Source organism: Callospermophilus lateralis, chromosome 3, assembly GCF_048772815.1.
Source record: "Callospermophilus lateralis isolate mCalLat2 chromosome 3, mCalLat2.hap1, whole genome shotgun sequence".
Classification (NCBI taxonomy): domain Eukaryota; kingdom Metazoa; phylum Chordata; class Mammalia; order Rodentia; family Sciuridae; genus Callospermophilus; species Callospermophilus lateralis.
In genome coordinates, this window is record NC_135307.1 from 149,223,316 (window position 1) to 149,248,558 (window position 25,243).

General features: G+C 38.9%; 1 pseudogene; it reads right to left on the reverse strand.

Annotated features, from left to right (window-relative positions):
• Positions 1-25,243, reverse strand: part of LOC143394834 (protein TFG pseudogene) — a 60,929-nt pseudogene that overhangs the window by 30,137 nt on the left and 5,549 nt on the right.

Below are 25,243 nucleotides of genomic sequence, written 5' to 3' on the forward strand. Positions count from 1 at the left end.
GTTAAGAAGACTTGGATGCAGGTAGACCAGCCATCTTCTGCCCCCAATATCAACACCAGTCTCTAGGAACCCTGTGTGAGGAGTGTCCTAGAAAAGGAGTACTGGAGGAATGCCCTTCACCCTCAATTGTGCTTCTGTAGGGAGACCATGTAAAGATTACAGTCGTCCCTTTGAATCTGTGGGCCACTGGATCCTGGACGTCTTGCAGATACCAAAATCTGCAGATGCTCAAGTCCCTTATATAAAATTGTATAGTATTTGCATATAACCTAAACACATCCTCCTGCATAATTTAAATCATCTCTCAATGACTTATAATACCTAACATGATGTAAATGTTCTGTAAATTGCTGTGGTAGTATATTATTTAGGTAATGATGACAAGAACAAAATCTGTGTATATTCAGTACAAACACACTAAGTTTTAGGAAAATTTAGACTGGTGGCTGGTTATGTATGGTATAGAACCTGCAACTATGGAGGGCTGCTGATAACAGTTCATGCTGAAATCTTCCAAATCCTTCCATTTTCCTCCAGCCTCACCCCCCCAGACCCCTTGCACTGAGTCCCTATAGGCAGCTGCCAACACCGTCAAGCAGCCAGGACTGGCCCCTCCAGAGAGCATTCTACAGGCATCTCTGAAAGTTTTTCAAGAAACCTATCCTATAGAACAACCTTTACCATGATTTTCAGTAATTCAAAATTCAGTTCACCATTAGTGTTGTTGATGTGTCTGACAGAGGCAAAAACCCCTTTACAGATGGCATTGCGATGTTTATATCACAGTGGATGATATTTTCATACTCAGAAGAAATAGATCATTTGCAACAGTGATTCAGGTTGTCCCTTAACCTTACCCCCACTGAGGCATCAGCCAGAGCTGGTTGTATGGATGACATATAACCGAGTATAGACTTACAACCTGTTATATGGACCATGCCCAGCAGAGTGTAAAGAGAGACTTAATGGTTTGACTACCATATGACCCAGCTATCTCAAAGTATTTTCCTAAAGGATCTAAAATTGGTGTAGTACTGTGATAAAGCCACCTCAATGTTTATAGCAATACAATTCATAATAGCAAAATTATGGAATCAACACAGATGCCCACCAATAGATGAATGATTTGAGAAATTGTGTGTGTGGTATATATATATATATATATATATATATATATATATATATATACACATATATATATATATATATGTATATATACATATAAATGTGTGTATGTGTGTATTCTATTCAGCAATAGAAAAGAATGAAATCCTCATACTAAATGAAATAAGCCAAATTCAGAAACTCAAAGGTCAAATGTTTTCTCTCATATGTGGAAACTAGAGTAAAATAAAGGAAAATGGTAGGAAAGGATAGGATAACCTAAAGAACCAATCAAATATAAACTAATAGACAAGCAAAAGAAAGTCTAGCGGAGTAGAAGGAGGAGAATGGGAGAGGAGAGGGAGAACAGGAGGGAAAAGGACAGGGGATCATGAACCAAAATCAATTTCCATGCATGTGTGAGTTTATCCAGATGAATCCATTCACTATATGTAACTATAAAGCTCTAATAAAAAATAAAAAAGAGAACTAACGATTCAAAATCTACTTTTACTGTTTCAACACTAGACTTTGAAATTTAAGTCTGAAATAATAGTGTGAGATGAAAACATTTGAATTTCTTAAGTCAGGGCCTGAGAAACAATATGCATTCATTTTGAGTTTGATTTTCTTTCCCTGAAAAATGGATGAAATTTTCTTGGACTGGGAGAAAGACGAAAGAATGTCCAAGGAGAAAGGAGAGGACAGTGAGTTAAGGGAGTAAGAGAGGGACACAGAGCTCTCTATACCATTCTGCAAAACCGGTACGGAAGACAAGTGGGAATGGCCAGAAAAGCCAGGCAGAACCACAAGTGGAGGGGACTTACTTTAGGTACCTTCCCCACACGTCACTGGCTATCCAATAACTTGGGCTGATGGACATAAGTAGTATTACTGAATTCCCTCCCATCAGGAAACACTAAAATAATTCCCCATTGCCTGGACTAGGACATCTGAGTGCCCTGAAGCTTCCTGTAGCCCAGGTTTCAGTCAGTGAGCTCCTTCCTGATTTCTAAGAACAGCTCAAAATATCTGGGAGGTTGTTGGGCTGGAAGAGCCCTGCAGTTAGGAAGGAGAAGTGACTGGTAGCACCCCACACACCGACAGCCACGCAGGATGTTGCATCCGCAGGGATGACAGGCAGAAGGTGATGGTGAACGAAAGCCTGTCCCCACCCATTCCCAAAGACATGGCACCAAGGAACCATCTAAAACAGCCACGACTGGGATAAAGATGGGAGGAGGCAGTTGATAGGGGGAAACCTCAATAGCCTGGAATTTCTTTTCCGCCATAAGTGGAAGGATCTTAAAAATAATTTGTGTTGTATAAACATGAAGGAATATTTCATAACTCTGAGATTCATGCTCTACTACTTTTTAAAAATTATTCTTAAGAGTGAATTTTAAGCACATAAAAGCAGTGGTGTTATTGGGAATAAACTTCATTGCCAGTGCTTTAAAGTGTCAACAGATATAATCCCACCTGTAGTTAGAAAATTATAAAAATCATTGAGTGGGTATTTTACTGCTATGGAAACTGTAAAAAAGGCACATAAAATTTTCAAAGTTTTTTTTTTTATTTCTATGGCAAAAACATAAATGAAAATAAAAAATCCATTAGACTTTCAAATCACAATAATAATGTTGACAGTGATTTACTTCTGCTCCACCTATAAAACCCCAAGTAAGAAATGATTTCAACTGTAGGAAGAAGGTGATGACAATTCATCCCACTTAATGTGGAGCCTGAAATGAGTGCGGATGGGAAAGAGAAAGTTCCTCTCTCCCTAGCAGAAGGAATGCTGGGATGTTACCTTTTGCACATGGACGTCAGCAGAGACAAACCAACTCTTCAGATAAGAACTGGGTTAGATCAAAGATACCCACCCTTATTTTTTTTCTTTTTTTTTAACTGGTTGTTCAAAACATTACAAAGCTCTTGACATATCATATTTCATACATTAGATACCCACCCTATGTAAGAAGGAATCTCTCTGGAAAGCCCACATATCACTAGCAAATAATGAAAATGCAGTAAGTACATGAATTAAATGTCAGAGGTGTACCAGGAGTATTTCACATTACTCCTGCAATGTCTCCTGTGGGCAGGCCTGCAACAGGCCTCATTTATTTTCTGATTTCACACAGTGGGGCATGGTGATGCTTCAGATCCTCAGGGATCACTGTCATTTTCATTGCCCTGATACCTTAAAATTTTATGCAAACTCACACCCTACTGACATAGCCCGGGTCACAATCTGTGGCTTGGATCTGGGTGTTAGAACAGGGATGTCTGAACCCTCTTGGCTTCTGCCATTGAAATGAAATTCCTTGCCTCTCCAAAATTAACATCTGGTAGAGTATCTATCTCATTCTGCTCAGGCTGCCATAACAGAGTACCATAGATTGGTTTGCTTAAAAAGCAGGCATTTATTTCTCCAAGTTTTGGAGGTTGGGAGTCTAAAATTAGGGTGTAAGCATGGCAGGCTTCGGATCAGGGCCCACTTCTGGGTTGTAAATGGTCATCTTCTTGAGGTGTTCTTGCATGTCAGAGAGAGAATAAGAGAAATATTTCTGGTATCTTGTCTTTTAAGGACACATCACACATCCTCTCATGGATACCCTATATTCTCATGACAACAATTATGCATGGTTACAGCCCATGGCCTCACCTTCTAAGACCATCACATTAGGGATGAGAGTTTCAACATGTAAATTCAGGGAGAGAGTAACCGTTTCCTCTGTAACAGTTGCAAATGCAGGAAAGGGTTTCAGTTGCTCAGCAGCCACAAAGCAAACAGTAAAGACTGCAGTCCTCCCTTATCACAGCTGGGGAAGGTTATTTGACTCTAGAGGCCAAAATCTCATCTGGCTCATGCTTCTTCTTGGGAGGGCTAGGAGCATTAGAAACATTGGGAATGTTGAGTGTTGGGAATGTCAAGAGTGTTAGGAGTGTGGGGATGCTGGGAACATCTGAGTTATGGGGGTGTGGAATAATGGGAATGTTGGGAATGCTGGGAGTATTGGGAATACTGGAAGTGTTGAGAGTGTCAAGAATGTGGACTAATTTTCACAGAGGGTTCACATTTCCTATCAGAGGCAGCACTTCTGCCACTAGGAAATACTTGTAAAGCCAAAGAGGTACCAGTTATAGGCTTCCATCTATCCCTAGCTCCTGTATCTCCTACGTGACTGAGACTGTGGTTACAAGTGGGCACTTACCATTTCCTGACACACCATGTGCATGCACCCTCTGTGCTTTGGTATGCCTTGGTCCTTCTGTGTTTGTGTTCTTAGCAGTCACTCTGTAGCACCCATTCCAATCTTCTCGCCTTCCTCAGTCCAGTGGGCAGTAAGAGTATCATCGAGTCTAACAACTTACTTTGTTCTTCCCCTTTAAAATTTTATGATAAGTATAATTCCTTTTAGATGGCACTCTGACTTCCTTAAGAGTTGGGCATTGGTTTTATGCCTCATCCCACAGCAAATGCTGTGATCCCCACCTGTGCCAAAGCTGCTGGCTGAACACACCTGAGGCTGTTGGCCTGAGCACTGCTGTTCTGATGTTGGAACTGCATTTGGACCCACACTCAGGACAGGCCAGCAATGGCAGAATGTGAGGACCTAGAAGCAGCCCTCAACCAGAAAAGCTGAAGGAGAGTCAGTGGGTGAAAACCTAGCCTCCCCACCCTCTGAGCATGTTCATAACCTCATCTCAGAGTTGGCCTCAGGAAGCTTCAACTCACACATGTCCCCAGAGCCTGGCTCAATTCCTCACTTCTATTAGGTCCTTAATAAATGTTCAATGAATAAAATCAGCTCTAAAGTTTATCAGAAATTCATTTATTTATTCATGTATGCAATGAACATTTCTGGAGGACCTATCAGACTTTAGACACTATGCTAGATGCAACATAATATATGTGAATCATAATTTTAAGGAATCTAAAACTTAACATAGTAGATAATACATGCAAATAAATAATCTTAGCATCATTATTTGCTTTGGTGTAACCAATGACCCCCCCCCAAATTGAGAAGCATAGAATGATTGACATTTATTATCTCAGTTTCTCTGGGTCAGGATCTGGGTGAGGCTTAGCTGGGAGCCCTAGCTCATGGGCTCCTGTGGGGCTGTAGTGGGGCTGTCAGCTATTGCTGCATCATATTGAGGCTGGATATAGCTGGAGGTCCATATCCAAGGCAGCCACTGTTAGAAGGAAGTTGTCCTATTCTGTTTTGTGCTGCTATAATAGAATCCCTGTGATTAAATAGTATATTTATTCTTTCATAGTTCTGGAGTCTGGGTAGTTCAATATCAAGGCACTATCATCGGGTCTGGGTCTTTTTACCATGTCCTCACATGGCAGAAGGCTGAAGGGCAAGAGAAAGAGAAGTGCAAGTCCTTACATAATACAAGAGCAGAAGAATGAAAAACTACTCTCAAAAACCTTTTTAACAGCAGCACTAATCCTTTCATTAGGTTCCACTTCCCAACACTGTTGCATTAGAAATTAAATTTCCAACATATAAATTTTGGAGAGGCCAAACACATTCAAACCACAGAAGATGCTTAGTTTTTCCATGGACCTCTCTATAGTCTGCACACATTTGCCAATAAGGATTTCAAGTAGCTGGAAAATAAATTTCTCTCTCTCAGCTCTCATCTTTGTTCAGTCATCCTCTTGGTACACTTAATTCAACAAGCACAATAAGCAGAATTTCAGATTTTTCCCTAGATGGTCACTAACTGGGAGGACAAAATTCTCTACATATGGTGAAGAGCACATTAGATTTATGAACTCCACTTAAGCCCTCCTTTTCTGGGGAAGTTGGGAATGTTCCAAAGAGCCAGGAAGGAGCCTCCTGATGCCTTGTTTTTGCTGTGGCAGCTCTGAACCCAGAACTTGGCTAACCACCTGGGCAGTGAACAAGTACGACTAGATGAGAGCCTTGCTACTGGCTCAGTCACCTGCTAGCTCTGTGACTTTGAGGTTATTTAGCCTCTCCATGCCTCAGTTTCCTTATGAGCAGACTGCCTCTGTGGCAAACAGACAACACCAGACATCCCTTGATCAGGTTCTGAATCACTGAGTATTAAAGCTCCTTGAGTTATAATGGATTATCCAAAGTGTTCATCAGAAGTTGAAAATATCTCAAGTCAAAAATGCATATGAGATACCTGATCTACAGAACAACATAGGTTAGCAATACACTGCCCTGTGGAGTGTGAGCTCTCTTCCCTCATGGCCTCATGGCTGACGAGGAGATATACCTTGCTGCTGCCCAGCACCACAAGAGAGAACTGGACTGCAATACTAGCCAGGGAAAAGGTCAGAACCCAAAATTCAAAATATGGTTTGTATTCAATGCATTTTGCTATCACAACATCCTATATCTGAAAATTAGAAAGTTGAATCATCAGGAGTTAGAGTCTGTAATGTCTTGATATACAGACATGATAACATAAGTTAGGATTATTCTTGGTGAAGACCTTTTAATTGTGGAGGTAAAATTCATTTTCAGAAATTAGAGATAGAAAAATGCAAAGGGATGAGCAGGCAGTGCTAAGCTCCTCCCTAGTGTTGTTTGGACCATAGGGACCTCATCACAGTGGGATTAGAGACTGAGCTACAGATTGGGCTGGAAACTCTTTTTTGTTCTACCCTCAGATAGAGCCGGGGTTGGGGGTGCTGCATTTTTCAGATGACAGGGATATCCCAGAATGTTGGGGTCACTTCCTATAGTGCCATACTGGCTCCTGTTGTTTCTCTTTTAGGCTTGCATTGAATGGGTCATGACTCAGCTTGGTAAATATTTACTCATGTCCAAAGTACTTACCAGGTATTTTTCTTGGCATTGAAGGGCACACAAAGGTGCTTCAATGATTGAGCTCTCTAGTAGAGGAGGTGGTAGAGGAAGTACACACAACAGTGTGCGGGCTCTCATCTACAGAAGTGATTAAGTGAAGGACAATGCCCCTTAGGATTAGAAGATGATTTAGTGGATGAGGCACTTATCCTGAGTTTTGGCCATGGTGGAGGGATGTTTCAGGGACAGGGACAGAAAGGATAGTGAGAGAAGGGAGTTTGCTGGGGCTGTCAAATCTGCTTTCGCAAGGAGAAAAGCTGTAGTGACCATCATCAGGGAGGCTCCCTTGGTGCTCAGCAAGATTCTGGTGCCCAGGAGTGTTGTCCTTGAAGCTACAAAGAACAAAACCAAACCAACCAACCAAACAAACAAAACTATCCAAATCAGTGGGTTTCTAGGAATCAGATGTCCAATCTCTTTGGGGTGGGGACTGGGGATGGACGAACATCAAGGCCTATCTGAGTTGAGTGGTGGCAGAGCTGAAGAAGTCCATGTATCTAGGGAATAGGGAAGTAAAGACAACAGAAAGGAGATCAGAGAGCTAGTAGTCCAAGAGCAGGAGCCAGGGGCCACAGACCTCTTGCATTGGCTTTGTGGTGTGTGGGTGGCAGGCATGGAGGACCAAAGGGGATCCTGACTGGCCATAGGCTGGGTGTGTCTAGAGAGAAAAAACAGGGAAGGCAAGGGAAGGCTTGAGACCACAAGGGGTGGCCTCGGTGGGACAAGAGGGGTATGATGTTGGTGCTCCAACATCACCATGTGGGTAAGACACTGAGGGGTAGAATATGACTGATGTGGTCCATTTTCTGATGCTATAACTGAACACACAGCCATCTTTCTTCCTCTTCTTTTAAAGCACTAACATCATCATGGGGGCCTCACCCTCGGGACATATGTAATCCTAATTACCTCCAAAATGCCCATTACCTAACACCTAAATACCTCCAACTACCATATGAATTTGGGGATTAAGTTTCCATCACAGAAACTTTAGGGAGGCACTTTCAAACCCTAGCAGGGACTGTGGCCAGGAGGCTGATGGAAGAGGACAATCAGGAGCAGCATCCTGAGCACCAATCACAGGGCACTCTTTTCTTAGTTGCTCTTCTTCCCCAGCTCATAAAATCCCTGCTCCATCCTTTCTCCAGTGGCTCTTGCTGACCCCTGTGCTTGGGAGCTACAGCTACACTGTTTCCTTTTTACAGTTTTTTCCTTTCTCTGAGCAGCTGCAGGGTGTGGCTCTCTGCACACAAAATGCAGGCAGCATCTGACTGACCCTGCAGCAACCCCAAAGCATATGCTTGCCCCCAGCTGGGGCCCCTTTCCTCTGGGCCTTGTGCTGTTGGGAGGTCAGGGCTGTGTGTAAGCAACATCATTTGGCTCAAGCTGATCAGAGTCTGGTTTAATTCCTGATAGCATGTGAATTTATAATGTCCTCAGAGAGGGGTTCCACCGCACCCATCCCTTCTCGGTGAGTATCATTTCCCAGACAACTAAAAGGCAGAGAAGCTGAACTTCTAGTGCTCAATTTTCCAGCTCAGGATGCTTACCTGGATTTTACCTGAATCAAAACACTGACATTGTGTAACATTCCTGTTTGCCCATGTGCTGAGGTCTTGGACTTGGAAGGGGGACCACTAATGATACATTTGTTGAAAGCCCCATCCTGAAAGCTTCCAAGAGTGGATTTAGGCTGATGGAGGCTGGGATCTCACCCAACATCCACATCTATCTTTTCCTTGTTATTTTCCCCTATCTTAAGACGTATATTTTATTTCAAGTTTTCTTCCTTTAGAATTCTTTTTCAGATATTTCACTCTGATAGGGTGCAAGAGGCTTTCATCACTAAGCAATTTATTTTTTCTGCTTATAAAGCTGGGAATCTTGTATCTTAATGATTTCTTCCCTCAATAATCTTTGAATAGTTTTTTCATGGTCTTTTTACATATGATGGTGCAGATAAGACATCAGATTTCTGTCCAATTCTGTTTTCCACTTGAGCAAACTGTTCTTTCTTCTTTGCAACAGGGTTGGTTTTCTTTTCATTCTTTGGATTCAGGAGTTCAACCAGAATGCATCTGGGAATTGTTTTGTTTTATTTCATTCATCCTATCTGGTTGTGAAACCTTTTGATTTGAAGAATCGAGTCTTTCACTTTCAAAAAATTCATTTTTAAAATCATCTCTCTCTTTTTTTCTTCCTGGGAAACATTTAATTTCATGCCAGGTGTCTTGCATCTCTGCTCTAAAGTCTCTTATCTTTTAAATTGTGATTTAGGCATCTTATCTTTTTGTAGGTTTATTTTTTGTTAACCAATAAGAATTCTATTTATTTATGGGCTACAATGTGATATTTCAATATATGTATACATTGTGTTATGATTAAATCAGGGTAATTATCATATCTACCTCCTCAAGCATTTATTATTTCTTTCATTCATTTGTTCTCTCAACAGAAGTCATCTCTCAGTTTCCTTGGCTTGACCTCTCTATTCAAGGTACTGAGTTTCTTTGGGACATGGGTTGGAACATTTCTTTGCCTAACATGGTAGCTTTCCTTACCATCTATATCGGGGAGACTGTGCACTTGTCAGAGGCAGAATGAAGCATGCAACTAATTATTCAAAGAGGTCCACAATGTCTGGATCAGCAAGCTCAGAGGACTGGGGAGCCCAGGAAGGTCAGTATGGGGCTCCATGGCCCTCTGTATGTCACTTGGGAGGAGGTATTCTCCCAGAATTTATGAAATGAAGAAACCCTGGGAGGAACATGGCTTCTCAGCAGACACTGTGGTAGCTAGTACCTATGAAGAAAGATAAAAATAAAGTTAAAGATACTTTGGAAAAAATGAAATCCTTGCCTAAAAGTTACACTGCTAAATCTTATTAATTTGCCATTTCTAGTACTCAAAAATTTTTGATTTTTCTTTTCTTGTTTAAAACTATTGATTTTTTTTGTTGTTGTAGAAGAAAACAATACTGAAAACTATTAATGGGTAACTTTCAAAATAGTATTATCTTTCATTTGTAATTGGATACCAAGTATAACAAAGAGATTCAGCTATGTAAGTTTTGAAAGAGAGGTGACAAGATATGTCTCCTATTTGCAACATTTTAGGTGAGAATGATCACTCCTGATTGCAAGTGAAAACTTCTTGGATAGTATTGATTATTTTGAGCCATCTTAGCCAGGATGCTTAAAGCCACATCAAATACCCCAGCATTAAGCCAGGCAGTGGGGCATGCCTATAATCCCGGCAGCTCTGAATCCTGAGGCAGGAGGATTGGAAGTTCAAAGCCAGCCTCAGCAATTTAACAAGACCCTGGGCAACTCAGTGAGACTGTGACTCTAAATAAAACATAAAAAATGGGCTGGAGATGTGGCTCAGTGGTTAAAGGCCCCTGGGTTCAATCCCTAGTACCAAAACAAACAAACAAACAAAGCAACAACACAGCATTAGCTGCTTCCCTTACCTTGGTAGCTGGTCCAGGGATTGGTACATAACCAAAATTAGGCAGTAAAAATCATTGCCAGATCTCCCTACAGCCATCAGGAAAGTCAGTCCTTCTCCCACTGGGAACCAGAATTATCAGGAAGGAAAATGTCCACTTTTAGGTTCCTCTGGCCATCTCCTCTGTCTCAAATCATCACGGAGTTGTGGGAAACCTTCCAAAAAGTAAGGCTAACAAAGAGGAGATGATAACAAGATGGAATCCTAACAACACCATTATGTTAGGTAGTAGCTAGCAATGAGCAGTGAAATGCAGGCAAGGTCGCAAGTGTTCTTTAAATTACTTTAGGGTCTTCTTTAATCTATTTCAAAGTAGACAAAGCAAAGGGTGGTAGTTAATTTATAGAAAATAAACAGAAGCAAAGGAGCTAATGGGAAAATACGTCAAAAGAAAAGGATTAGTGGGACTAACTCTTGACAGGGTCCATTGATGTAGATGTGAAGCTAGGAATTATGGCTAGAGGTGTTTCCACTTGTCTGGGAAGGAAGGTTCCTTTAGTAGTGCAGGTGTACTATGGTCACTTCTGACCAACTATTGACCCCAGTGCCCTCATTAACATAGGATTGACTTGTAGAGGAAGCCCCCCTAAATGGGATGGTTACCATGAGAGTTCCAGAGTTGAACACCTGATTGGCAAAGAGTACAGAGGTGGTCCCCAGTTCTCCTGGTAAACACCGCATGAGTAAACTAATAAATTTGGAGACAGCATTGTCTCCTTTGTTGTTCTCTGCTCAGAGATGGCCCCTCTCTCTCTTGAGAGTGAGTGCTTTCTGCTTAAGCTTCACTTTGCTTTTACTTTATTTTTACCTGTAATAAAGTTCCCTTGCCTGGCTTTTTTGTGTCTGACTTTAAATCTTCTTCTGTGAGAATACAAGAACAGAGGTTTGGAGTTTCAGCTCCCTGCTTTCCCGTGACAATTGGACCTGCCCTGACTCCTGAACCTCTCAGATTTAATAACCAATATCCTTTCTCAACTCAAGTTAGTTTACTCTCAATTTTTTTTTTCACACAAGAATCCAGGCTATTATAATGCAAGCTCAGGTGCACACACATGTGCTCACTAACAACACATCCTACTACAGTAGCCCCTCTTATTTATGGTTTTATTTTTCTACGGTTTTGGTTTTCTGAGGTCAACTGTGGCCCCCAAATATTAAATGAAATACTCCAGAAATAACTACAATCTTTAAGTACATTTCATTGCAGCAAATCTTTATTCTTATAATCTTACTGTGACTAATTTATAAATTAAGATTTTTCTTTGTAATTTTATACATATAGGAAAAAACAACATGTAAAATTTTTGTACTATTTGTGGTTTCAGGTACCTAAGGGGGAACTATGGTAACTCATTATATATATATTATTTAAATCCATAGAATGATCACAGAGCAGTGCTAGATGAAGAGGTGAAAAAAATTGTAAGATCTACCATTTCCTTTAAAATAAGTTTTTTCTTCTTTATGAAACAAGATATAATGCAGGTTACACAATAAAAGATTCAAATAGCAGATCAATATGGAAGAGGGATTAGTGCCAGAATGTACGCCTTCAAGACCTTTCCATTTGGATTTAAGATGAAAACAATGACCAGTTTCATTGAGTAAAATCAAAGGTCATTTTTTAATTTCAAGTACTTAACAGAGTTATAAAATGTTCAACATCAGTCCTCATATGCTCTCATTTTCTGCAAAGGGAACTGAAGTTCAGGATAGAAATTTCCCCAGGGAATGTCCAAAGTAAATTGTTAGCAGATCTGGAACTTGCTTGTTTTCTTATTTCTGACAGAATGTTGTGTCACTATTTTGCATTTTGTTGGTATGGACTTAATCAAAGGATCTGCTATGAACATGATGAAACCCCTGCTAAAATTAATATCATATTAACATCATCATTATGATCATTAACATCAAATTATTGCTAAGTACTATATTATCCAAATAGAAGTCTAATTTCTACTTTACTAAGGTACAGGACATTAAATTGAATATGGTCATTGTGTTTGTTTGCAAGGACAGCCATGACCACAGATTGGATGCCTTAAACAACAGAAGCTTACTGTCTCACAATTCAGGAGACAGAAAGTCTGAGATAAAGATGTCCACAGGGTAGATTTCTTTGGCAACCTCTCTTTTGCCTGAAGATGGCTGTCTTTCCTGTGTCCTTACATGGTCTTCTTCTGAGTGTGCTCATGTCCTAATCTCCTCTTTTTATTAGGGCACATCATGTTGGCTTAGAGCTCATCCTAATGACTTCATTTTAACTTAATTCCCTCTTTAAAGGCCATATCTCTAAACACAGTGACATTCCTGAGTTAGTAGGTCTTAAGATTTTAATATATAAGTGGAAGAAGGGACATAATTCAGCCCATAACAGTCATTTAAAAATTTCAAAGTAATATAGAAAATAATACAGATGTTACCAGAAAAAAATTGACTCTAAATTGAAGGAAAAAATATGAATGATATCACATTGGGCCCGTGTATTATACTTCATATGCTGAGGACTTTGTCTCTTTATCTCCTCTCATTTGGTTTTGTTGTTGTCAAGGAAATAGTAATGTATATGAAAATATAAATAAACTAATATGCATATTGTACTAATACATGACATGTTAACCTATTAATTACATATAATTTATATACATTAATCATTTATTTGGATATTTAAACACTCTATGTCCCCGAATGTCACAGTTAACGATGAGCATACAGTTGATGCTGAGCAAAACACTTAGCTTTTATGAAACTTTCTGAACCCTGTTCTATGTTTGTAAAATGAGAACATTATCTATCTGCCTGTGAAAAAGAGCAGTGGTAGCCAGGCGTGGTGGCACAGGCCTATAATCCCAGTGGCTTGGGAGGCAGAGGCAGGATTATTGCAAGTTCAGCCTCAGCAACTTAGTAAGGCTTTTAGAAACTTAGCAAGACCCTGTCTCAAAAAAATTAAATTAAAAAGGGGGAGGCCTGGGAATGTGGCTCTGTGTTAAGCTCCCCTGTGTTCAATCCCTGGTACTAAAAAGTTAAAAAAAGAAGAGGAGTGGTGACAGTGATGGATGTGTCATGGGGTTGCAAACTATAAAATGCACATCACATAATAATGAGAGTTTTCCTATCCAGTGAGTACTGACATGAATGCTGTAACAATGCCAGCGTTCCCTCACTGCAGAGAAAACCATGGCTTCATTCATTGCAAAGGAATCCCTACAGGTAAGACTAGCAGGTAGCATAAAATTTCTATAAAGAAAAAGTACATCTTGATTTAAATTGGGGGAAAATCTCATCTAGCCCATGACCCATATAAAACAATTATAAGTCATTTATGTTTTATTTGTATGTTCCTATGAAGTATTGCTGGAAATATTTATTGCACAATGATGGGAGTAACCCAATGTAGTTTGAGGGGATGGGGTGCAAATCAGAAGCTAGAGATTGGCTAGAAAAAAAAATAGAGTGAGAGGGTATTTCAGCAAGAATTGGTAATTTCTTTGACAGACCACAGACAAGTGCTTCCAAGCCTGGATGTCTTCTTCCCTGAGGAAGTTGCAACAAAAGGTGCTCTAAATCTATTTGCCAATAGTGACACCAAATATATTAACTTTTAACAGAGAATGGAGAGGAAAAATATAAGATTTAAAGGGCTACTAAAATGGAGATTGCTAAAAAAAGTATAAGAGGTGCCCATTATTGCATTATTTAATTATGATATGAATGTAGTTGAGGTCTGCATTGAACATGCACTGAGGAAATCCATTTCTTGTGCTGCTTTTAGTCCTGAAATTGCAGTTTCTATGCCAGGATAAGACTATTGAGCTCACAGTGTTTATACAGTTTACAGGATACCTCTGTTTCCCAGCAGTCACTTTGTGTCAGCTTGAAGAAAAGTTTAACTGGAAAGATACCCAAAGATCAGCAGCAAAAGCTCTGTTTTTCAGAGCTGATGAATTCTGATCTGAAAGTGGAAGCTGTTTGACCATGACTGGCTCACCCTGGATTCATAGGTTGGGTAACAAAATACCCACAGATCTCCTCTTGTGCACCAGGCACGGGGCTAGATGTCTGATGATAGCAACACGTGGGTGACTACACATCCAAAGTGCATTTTTATACAGTCGAATAAAATGTTTGCAGGATATGCAATGGGACGATGAGCAGTCCTGGGAGAGACCTGTTGGATTGGCGGGTCACAGGTAAATAGACATCAAGGGACAGTGATGTCAGGCAAGGAGGAAAAGGCAGCATCAGTGAGAGAAAAGATGAACATGAAAACTGTTGAATAAACTTGGAAACAATAATGTTGGGAATGAAGTGGAGTTGAGGTGCAAGGGAAGCAGGGATCCAATGTAAAAGGTGGAAGATGCCAGGCCCAGTCCTGTGGACTTCCTATTAAGGATGGGGAACAGAGTAAGCTATTCAGATCATGTTAGTTAACCAAACAAAAACTGCTGCAGACACTATCTTCAGCTGCTACTTTTCATTGGTGCTACTTATTCGAATGTAATTACTGTTACAATGTTACTACTTTGTGTTTAAATAAAAAAGCAATAATTTAAATAAATGCTATTTAGTATATTGTATGTAAATACATATTTGCCTATAAACACACATGGAAATACATGTACATAATTTTTTTAAGTATTCAAAAATATTTTATTTTGCCAGCACAGTGGGCACATGCCTATAATCCCACTGGCTTGGAGGCTGAGACAGGAGGATTGGGAGTTCAAAGCCAGCCTCAGCAACAGTGAGGCCCTAAGCAATTCAGTGAGACCCTGTCTCTAAATAAAAATACAAAAAAGGTCTGGGAATGTGCCTCAGTGGTTAAGTGCCCCTGAATTCAATCCCCAGTAGCAAAAAAAAAAAAAAAAAGAAAAAGAAAAGAAAATTTTATTTTTCTCATAGATGTTTTATAAAGCAGTCATAAAACAAAAGATGAAAAAATAGCATTCACCAGTTACATTCACAACCTGTCCCAGAACCCCTCCTGCACTCTCTTCTTGGTGGAGTTGATTGCAAAATGCATGAACCACACTGTTTGGGGGAAAGGAGAGAAGGAAGGTAAGCTTTCCCAAGCACCACTACCTGTGGCCAAAAAAAGAAGTTTACCAAAATTTGGGAAATACTTTTGCTACATTGTCTTGCATATGAGCGAAGCATTAAATGAATTGCTTTTCTATCAATTTCTTCTCTCAAGAGTTTTCTCCTGCAGTGTGAAGCTTTGGCACAGCAAGTTTAGAGACAGAACTTCTGGGGGCTGGATGTGATAAAGGTCTCTAGAGGGACACACTGTGAAGACAGCCAACTGTGAAACTTCAAGGAGTTCTAACGGCATCACTTGTCTTGAGAAAGGTTTAAGCCCTGCACCCCCAAAATGCTAATACTCCAAGGCTGTATGTATGTTTAGTTTCTCCTGGTAGAGAACTTCAAAAGAAGATTTATTTAGGGAAATCTTTCCCATATGAATGTATTCCTTCTGCTATGGAGAAACAAATATGAAATTCAGCCTAATGAAACTGCATTAAGGAAAGAAAACATCAGGGAAAAGGAAAACCCAGGAAGGAGAATAGATTAGGGGTCTGGGCTTCTTGGAGGCAAACAGGGGAGCCAGTCCCTTTCTTTAAGTGGTATGTATCTGGCACTTGCTTTACCTCATCCTCTTAGTGAGATCTGAAGGAATAAAAGGGTGATTTCATGCTAATAGGTTTAAATAGAAGTGCATTATCTAGAATGGCATTTTCCTCAGGTAGGCGCTGGGTGTTTCTCTTTGCAGTCAGTTCATTTATATTTTAAACATCTGCAAGACTACAGTGAAATGAACTCCCTCTTAATCATCACTATAGAGAATGAATAAATACATGCATTTATCTTGCACATGGTAATTGGCTGTGAAGCATTCTGTGATCCTTTCATTAGGTTGATGAGATCCAAAAATAGATGCCAAGTATGTTTATTGGAAACAAATAGACCCACCTGAGGTGTAAAAAATTCCAGTAAATGCAGCAGTTTGAAGAGATGGATGTGCATGTGTGTGGATGTGTGTACACTCATGTGAGTTTGGGAGGGGGTGTGCTGCAGGAAGGAAAGAAGCATGAACTAGTTTATTCTTATACCTGCCTTACATTCTTCTTTGGAATAAAGACACAAACAGTGTAATTTTCCCTCTTTGATATAATCCTTGAGAGGATCTCTCCATCCTTCCTTCTAATGTTCTGGTTTGGAATTGGACTGAGTAGATCTTGTCTTTCTCTATTTCATGACCTTCCCTCTCTGTGCAGTCACAGGTTAGAATTTCATTAATTATCACTGGGTTTTCAGTAAGAATTGCCAGTGTGATTGGCAGAACTTTGTTTCCTATGATGAGGAAGGAAAAAAAGAGGAAGAAGAAATGGCTGAGATCTCACACCCCCCTTGAGGGCACACCCCAAATGACCTAAAGACCTCCCGCTAGAACCTTCTCTTAGAGGTTCTACCAAAGGCACCAAGCTAGGGGCCAAGTCTTCAACACATGGGCTTTAGGAGGACATTCCAGATCCAAACCATAAAGTATTCTTTGTGAATAAGAGGAACTACTATGACATGACAGTCAGGAAATTGATATTGATATAATCCACAGATATTATCTAGTATTATCAGTTTTAATATGTACTCATTTTTGTAAGTTTAAGCCTTGTATATGTAGATTTATGGATTGACCTCTTCAATCAGAACAGTTCCATCATTTTCCCCTTTTTTAAAAAAAATATTACTCAGTTCCACCCGCCCCATGCTGATCTTGCATTACTAATCCTGACAAACACTAATTGGTTAGAGTGATTATAAATGGTATTGAGTTTTTAATTTTGGTTTCTACATATTCATATTTACTATAGAGGAATATGATTGATATTATTGTGTTGATATTGTGTTCCGAAACATTGTTGCACTTACTAGCTCTAGGCATTCATTTTTGTATATTATTTACTGTATCCTGTGAAGACATTCATGTCTCCTGAATTAACTGGCTCATGTTGACCATGGTTTTTGTATATTTTATGGTAGCAATAAGATCCCTCCTTTAAGTAGAGATGCGGATATGAGGTTCAGATTTCTCAGTTTCCTTGCTCATTCTCCAGCTTCCCAGGACTTGGGGAGAACTCTGTTTTGCTTACCCCTAGCTGTCTGCCCAGAAGGATCTTTGTCCCTCTTTCTCTGTTTCTCTCTCTTCACTTTTTATCCTGTTCCCAGCCTTTCATGCCCCACTCTGTACTTGAAATCAAATATCTGAGAAGAGAATTTGCAGGGTGTGTAGATCAATAAGCTTTGGGGGCTTTTCTGGATTTGGATCCATCGAGCTGGCCTACAGGATCCTTACAGGCTTACTTGGTTTCACTGCCAATCCTTGCTTGCTTTTGGAAAAGTTTTTCTTTTTTACTCTGTGCTCCAGAGATGAAAGCAGTTGCAGGTCTCTTATTAACTCAGAAGGGATCATCCTGCCCAATGTAGTGCATTCACACTTCTTTGCATTTTCTTTCTAAAAATGTGTCATTTTGATTTTGGAATAAATTAGGTTTTCCTCATTATCATATTGTGAACAAGAGCTTCTCACAACCTTTTATTCTTAACAAGCAGCAGAAGTCCCACTACTATTTAACAGGAGCAGCAGTCAGTGACTTCTCTGCCACCCATAGTAGTGGAGTTTGGAAGTACTGGTTTGGTTTTCAATAAGTTTGGGAAAATATGTCACATATCCCCCATTATTTTGTCACTAACCCTACTTATCTTTCTAAGTGCTGCTTCTTGGAAAGATTCTTATCTTCAATTCACACCATGAAATTATAGGTATTCAAGGCTGGAGTGTGATACCCAATAATATTAGAACTTCATTTAAGTATTGTCTAAATTCTCATTTCTCTATCCACGAATAAGATGCACAATGTTAACTGGTGTGTCTTACTTCCCAATTTGGGTTGTGTAGCACGTCTTCTAGGTAAGATGCTACACTGAACACTGTAGATATGTGGATTATTTGAGTATAAACCTTAGTTTTTAACAACTGTATAAAGCAAGTGAATCCTATTTAAAGGTGAAGATACATTTGAAAACTTGCGTAAGGTCATATAGCCAGAAAGTGTAGCGTTTAAGACAGTCTTTTATTTTTGGTCATACAGTCTTCCTCATTTTGCCATTAGGTCCATGACCACATGATCATGCCTAATTTAACACTGTTTTGAGGAATCTAGTCAGGTCAAATCAATCACAAAGAGAACTGTGTTTCTACTGTGTTTTATTTTATTCACTTTAATTCAGAAACCTGTTTAGATAACAATTGCTGTTACTACTATGATTATTGCAATCAGCCCTCTGTATGGGTTCTACATCCCCAGGTCCAACGAAGTGTGTCTGTAAAATATTTGAAAAATAATTGCATCTGTTCAGAACACGTACAGATTATTTTCATTATTCCCTAAACCAAACAATTATAGCAAAAATTTACTCAGCGTTTATATTGTATTAGTGTAAGTAATCTAAAGATGAGTTAAAATATAACAGGATATGCCTAGATTATATACAAATACTATGCCCTTTTATATAAGAGATCTGCATCCATGAATTTGAGGGGTTCCTGGAATAAAACTCCTGCAGCTACCAGGGATGACTGTGTTATTCCTATTACTAAAAAAAAAAAAAATCATTTCATTATATCTCCCTTTATATCATTAACTAATAACCACCTCTACATTGGTATATGGTAAGATAAACTTTTTGTGAAAAAAAAAAATTTGCTGCCATTCCTCAGGTTGGATTACTTTTTCCCCACCTCACTGACATCAGGTGAGGCTGTATAAGTTGCTCTGGCCAGGAAAAATGTGGGCATAAGTGACCATGTTCTTACAAGCCAGAGGTGGCTTCACTTTCCCTTTTTCATGTGCCATGAGCCTGGAAAAATCCCAGTATCTGCCTCTATCTGACTGCATTCCAAATAGATAGGAGGAGGATGTGGCAGCAGTGCTGTGGCTGATGGATGTGTAACACAGTTGGAAGTAAAGCTTGGCTGTAAGCCTACAGGATTTGTGAGATGTTTGTTATTGTAGCATGGTTCATCTCAGCCTTATACAGATTTTCCTTCCAGGACATGTTTCTTTTTATAATTTTACTAAATTTATTACATCTAAATACATATCTAAATTATATGATACATTGATTTTTTAAAGAATGACCCAAGGGGCCTGGGGATGTGGCTCAAGCGGTAGCGTGCTCGCCTGGCATGTGTGCGGCCCGGGTTCGATCCTCAGCACCACATACAAACAAAGATGTTGTGTCCACCGATAACTAAAAAATAATATTAAAAAATTCTCTCTCTCTCTCTCTCTTTAAAAAAAAAAAAAAGGAATGACCCAAGGACCTCCTGGAGGTGACCCACAACCCTTTTGGGATGATAGTAGGACAAAACCAATTTTAATAATACATTTTTATTTTTTAAGCCTCATTTTTTTCTTGAAGGTACAGTGCAGTTTTCCAGAGATTTCAAAATGGATTATGCTGATACCCAAAGGGATTTAATACTTATGTTCTTGTGTTCAATTTTAATTTCTTATATCAATAAATATAATCCAAATGAAATAGAACTTTTGGGGCTTTAATAATTATAAAATAATGATAAAACCAATAATTTGAGAGACACTGATATAGTGCATTTTTTAGCATATTTACAATTTTCATGCAAGTAGTATCCTGTAACTTGCTTTTGAAACTCAATATTTTCTTGCTAAGGTGTACACAAAGTGATGCGTGTAGATAGAGTTCTTTCCTTTAGTTTTTGTACTACTTCAAAATAGTTCTAAAAATAGGAAAATATTCTTTTTTAAAGTTTCCAGAGTAAATGACTTTATAAAGCATATACATTTGATCATCTTTCCAATAACTTTTATTTGCCCATGAATAGTACATAGCCATCCTCCATGTCTGTTGGTTCTACATCTGCATATTTGAGGGGTGGGTAATCCAGAAAGTTTCAAAAGACAAAACTTGAATTTGGTGTACACCAGGTACAGTGCTGAATCCATGCCAGTGAAGTGCTATGTGGGCAAGCCCTGTGTTAGCTCCCTAGCATTTCATGGATCCTGTTTCTTAATAGCACTCATTGTTTGAATATTGTTCCCCTGAGTTTCAGCTATATACTATATACTATGTAGTTAGACCTATGATGAAAACAGACATTCTTCTTGTCATTATACCCTAAACAATTCACTATAACAACAATTTATCCACCCAGAATTAATGTTGTATTAGGTATTATGAGTAATCTGGAGATGATTTAAAGTATATAGGAGGATGTGCATAGGCTCTATGCAAATAATATACCATTTTATATAAGGAACTGGATCATCCATGAATTTTGGTAGTGGGGGTTCCTGGAAACCAAACTCCTGAGGACACCAAGAAATGACTGTATTTGGCTCCTGATTAAGGTTATATACTTTCCACTTCTGCCTTCCTTCCATGACTCAATGGGCATTTTCATATTCTTTCTCCCAACCATGGCCTCTCAATTTTACAGACAAGCTCCATCTAGTCAACTCTCATTCTCTCACTGGGGATTCTATGTTCTCTCCAAAGTCAAAGCTCACTAAAGACTGGAAACCTGTAACCGGCACAGAATTTGGAGCACATGAGGCCTTTGTCCTTCTTCTACTGTAGACATCTCCAACTCCCAATGTCTTCTGAATGCCAATTGTGGGCCATGAGATTATGTGATAGACAATTCATAAGACGTTCAAAATAGTATAATAAACTCCTATGTACTAATTCAGTTTCAAAATCAACAATGCATGGTTTTTATTGGTTTGATTCATTTCTCTACCCACTTCTGAGTTATTTTTAGTCAATTCATTGATATTATACATAATATTCAATAGTTATCACTAAAATATATAGATTCTTTTTCAAGAAAAAAAAAACCATAGTACAATCATATGCCCAAAAGGAATCAAATTCCTTAATATCACTAAGTATCCAGTCACTGTTCAAACTTCCACAATTGCCTCAGAAATATTTTATAGCTAGTTTGTTGCAATTAGGATCCATGAAAGGTCCAACATGACAAACATGGTGTGTCTCTGTCTCAAATCCATCAGTAGTTTTCCTCATCCATCTTTTTCATATCTTGCAATATATTTGCTAATGAAATTGGGTTGTTTTCCCTATACAATTTCCATAGTATGCAGTTTTCTGATTGCAGCCCTTGGGTATTTAGCATATCGCTCAGTTCCTTGTGTTTCCTAAGTACAGTCTGCCCTTGTGGACTAAATTTAGTCTGTATTAGATTCAGCTTCAGTATTTTGGACAAGAATGCCAGAGTGTATAGTATGGTATACTTTCTATTATGGTATACTTTCTATTACACACAGGAGTCCTCTATTGTCTCTTTTTTCATAATGTTAATAATGACATGTGGATCAGGTATTATCAGAATGATCCATCCATTATAAATTTTTCTGTAAACTAATAGTTTTAACTGCCAATGATGACCATCACCTGCACCCCATTAGGGGGTGTGAAAATGTTAATATTCTACACTGTCATTTCTTCTGAATTCATTAGCTATAAAGAAGTGCATGTTCATCATTACTGGGTTACTGTGAGTTGTGAAAAAGAGGTGAACCATGCCTGCTGCATGCTTCCATCCACACTGTGTGCTCAGTTCAACAAAGACACCATTATCCTCTGACTTTTGCTTGATTATGTCTCACAGGTGTCCTGGAATGGGATCAAAAGGAATGGTGGGAATGGAGTTTACTTCCACTTCCTTTTCTGTGCGAGTGTCTTCACCAGCTACATCCATTACATCTTTCTACATAGACTCTCTTTGCTCACTTCCAACACCACCCCTTTCTTTGCTCCTTCAAGTTTTATGAGAATCATGGGCCCCTAATGTTATCCAGCCATGTTGTTTTCCTACATATACTCTGCCTGTACTTTTTTTTTATCTTTATTTTATTTTTTAGAGAGAGGGAGAGAGGGAGAGAGAGAGAGAGGGAGAATTTTAATATTTATTTATTTTTTTTAGTATTCGGCGGACACAACATCTTTGTTTGTATGTGGTGCTGAGGATCAAACCCGGGCCATGCGCATGCCAGGCGAGCGTGCTACCGCTTGAGCCACATCCCCAGCCCTGTACTTTTTTATACAGTTGCTTTGTTCAGTCTCCAGTGACACAGTTTGCACCATGTGTCTCACATCAGGAGGTAAATTACTTTGGGCTGTGGTTTAGATCTTAAAAGTCTCCCAAAAGCTTGTGTTTTGGAAGCTTGGTCCCCTATTGATGACACAATTGGGAGATGTTAAAAACTTTTAAGTAGAGAGCCCTGGTTGGAGGAAATTAGTCATCAGGGGTGTGTTGTTGAAAGGTACATTGGGACCTCTGCTCCTCTCCACCCTCCTCTCTCTACCTCTCTCTCTCTCTCTCTCTCTCTCTCTCTCTGCTTCCTTACCACCATGAGGTGGACAGTTTTGCTCTGTCATGTGCTCCCTGCCATGATGTTCTGTCTTACTACAGGTCCCAAAACTAGTGACCATGGACTGAAAACCATAAACCAAAATCAAACTTCCTCCTTAAAAGTTGAGATTCTCAGTTATTTTGTTGCAGTTTTGGAAAATTGGCTAACATACAATGTTCTCCTCCTCTTCCTTCTTATTTATTTATTTTTCTGTCTAACTGAAGTGACTGAGAAAAGAGAAATGTTCTTCATTATAACAATTCTGTGAGCTGACATAAGACTGCTTTTATAGGTTGATACACGCTCTGTGTTTAAAAGTAGATGGATGGAGCACTTTCTTAATGTGTGGGTTAGATGAAGTTCATTTTTAATCACTATTTTATTCTTTTCATATTTTTTTGTTTTACTGTTGAGAAACTCTGTTACCTTCAGACAGAGGTATATCAAAATATTTTACTTTGATGATTGATTTTTCTTCGTTTTCATCCATTCTTAATTTTTGTACTCAATATTCTAAAGCTATTTTATTACTGTCCCTATAACATATAATATTATTATATCTACTCCTGCCTTTCAAATTAGTTTCATTTGTCAACTATTAATATAGTGTTTCTTACTTATCCTCTACTGACACATATTTTGGAATTTTGATTCTTAGTCAAGTCTTGAAATCCTTTTTTAAAAATTGGAAGATTGTTTGTATTTAGGATTGATTTTTTTTTCTGTATTGGACTCACTTCTACAATATTATTTTGAAGTATTTATTTCCTCCCCATTATTCTACCCACCTCCTTTCTTGCAACTTTTAAAGTTAATTGAGATTTCCCCTCTTGCAAAATTTCCCTCATTTGAATCTGTTTCTGTTAAGAGAAAGGACTTGTAGAGATACCTTTTTTTGGTAGTCTCTCCTGAACTGAGCTTGAGAGAGCCACATTCCACCCATTCTGGTGCACATCAACCAGGTGGTTTTCATCCAGCCTCCCCCTCAGCCTTGTATGCAGGCTGCCTCTATTCTTCTGCTCTGGAGTTTCATGTTAAAATTGTTTTAGGTCAATGATTTTATTTTTTTAATTTTTTTTAGTTGTACCTTTATTTGTAGTTGTACCTTTATTTTATTTATTTATTTTTATGTAATGCTGAGGACCAAACCCAGTACCTCACACATGCCAGGCAAGCACTCTATCACTGAGCCCCAGCCCCAGCCCAGGTCAATGTTTTTCAAATAGAGTGTTATACCTCCTTTAATTGCTCATATTTATTTTAATAGATTGCAAAGAGTATTTTAACAAATAGATCAGAATGATATATTGTAAAAACAAAACATTTGAACACATCACAGATAAAGTTGTTTTGTATCAATGTGCATGCATGTTTGTGCGTGCATCATATGTGGGTGTTTTGTGTGTGTGTGTGTGTGTGTGTGTGTGTGTGTGTGTGTGCACGCGCGCATTTGTATATACATACATTAGATCAATGCATAAAAAGTTAGAAAGACACTGCTATAGACCAACAGGGACCAGAATATAATCCCAGGACAAATTTCAACTCCCTGCAGATTTGGTTTCTTATTTCTGACTATCTGGTATCACTTAAGAAATCTTTACTACCTTATGGTTATAATATTAATCTCCTATACTTGCTCTTTAAATTTCATTGCTTTGCTTTTCACCTTAGGTTTATAATCCACTGGAAGATGACTTTTCAGTGGACTATGAATTAGACATACAATATCATTTTCCTGAATACATATCTTCCTGTCCCAGCACCATTTATTAGAAAGTCCATACTCTTCCAATCATTCTGCAAAGCCATCTTCATCAGATAAACACACACACACACACACACACACACACACACACACTGCATTCTTAAGTGGCTGATTGTTTCCTTATGGTATCATCTAATGCTGCCATTTTTCTATTTTTATTGTGTCATTCCTTGCCTTTCTTCCTCCCCTTTACCTAATTTTCTGTAAACAGCCTTAATTTTGATTCCAGCTACTATGGCTTAGATGTGTTTTTTTCACCCAAAGTTTCACTTGATGAAAGTGTGGACCCCAGTGTGGCAATGTCAAGGTGGTGGAAACTTTAAGAGGTGGGGAAGAGCGGGAATTAATTTGGTCATGTGGATGCCACACTCATGAAGGAACTTATGCTGTCTCACAAGAATGGGTCAAGTCTTGTAAGAATGGGTTGTTATTAAGTGAGTTTAACTTTCTTAGTTCACTTTCTTGCTTTGTGAACTCCCTCCCATGCTCTTCTGCCATGTGATGCCATTTGTTAT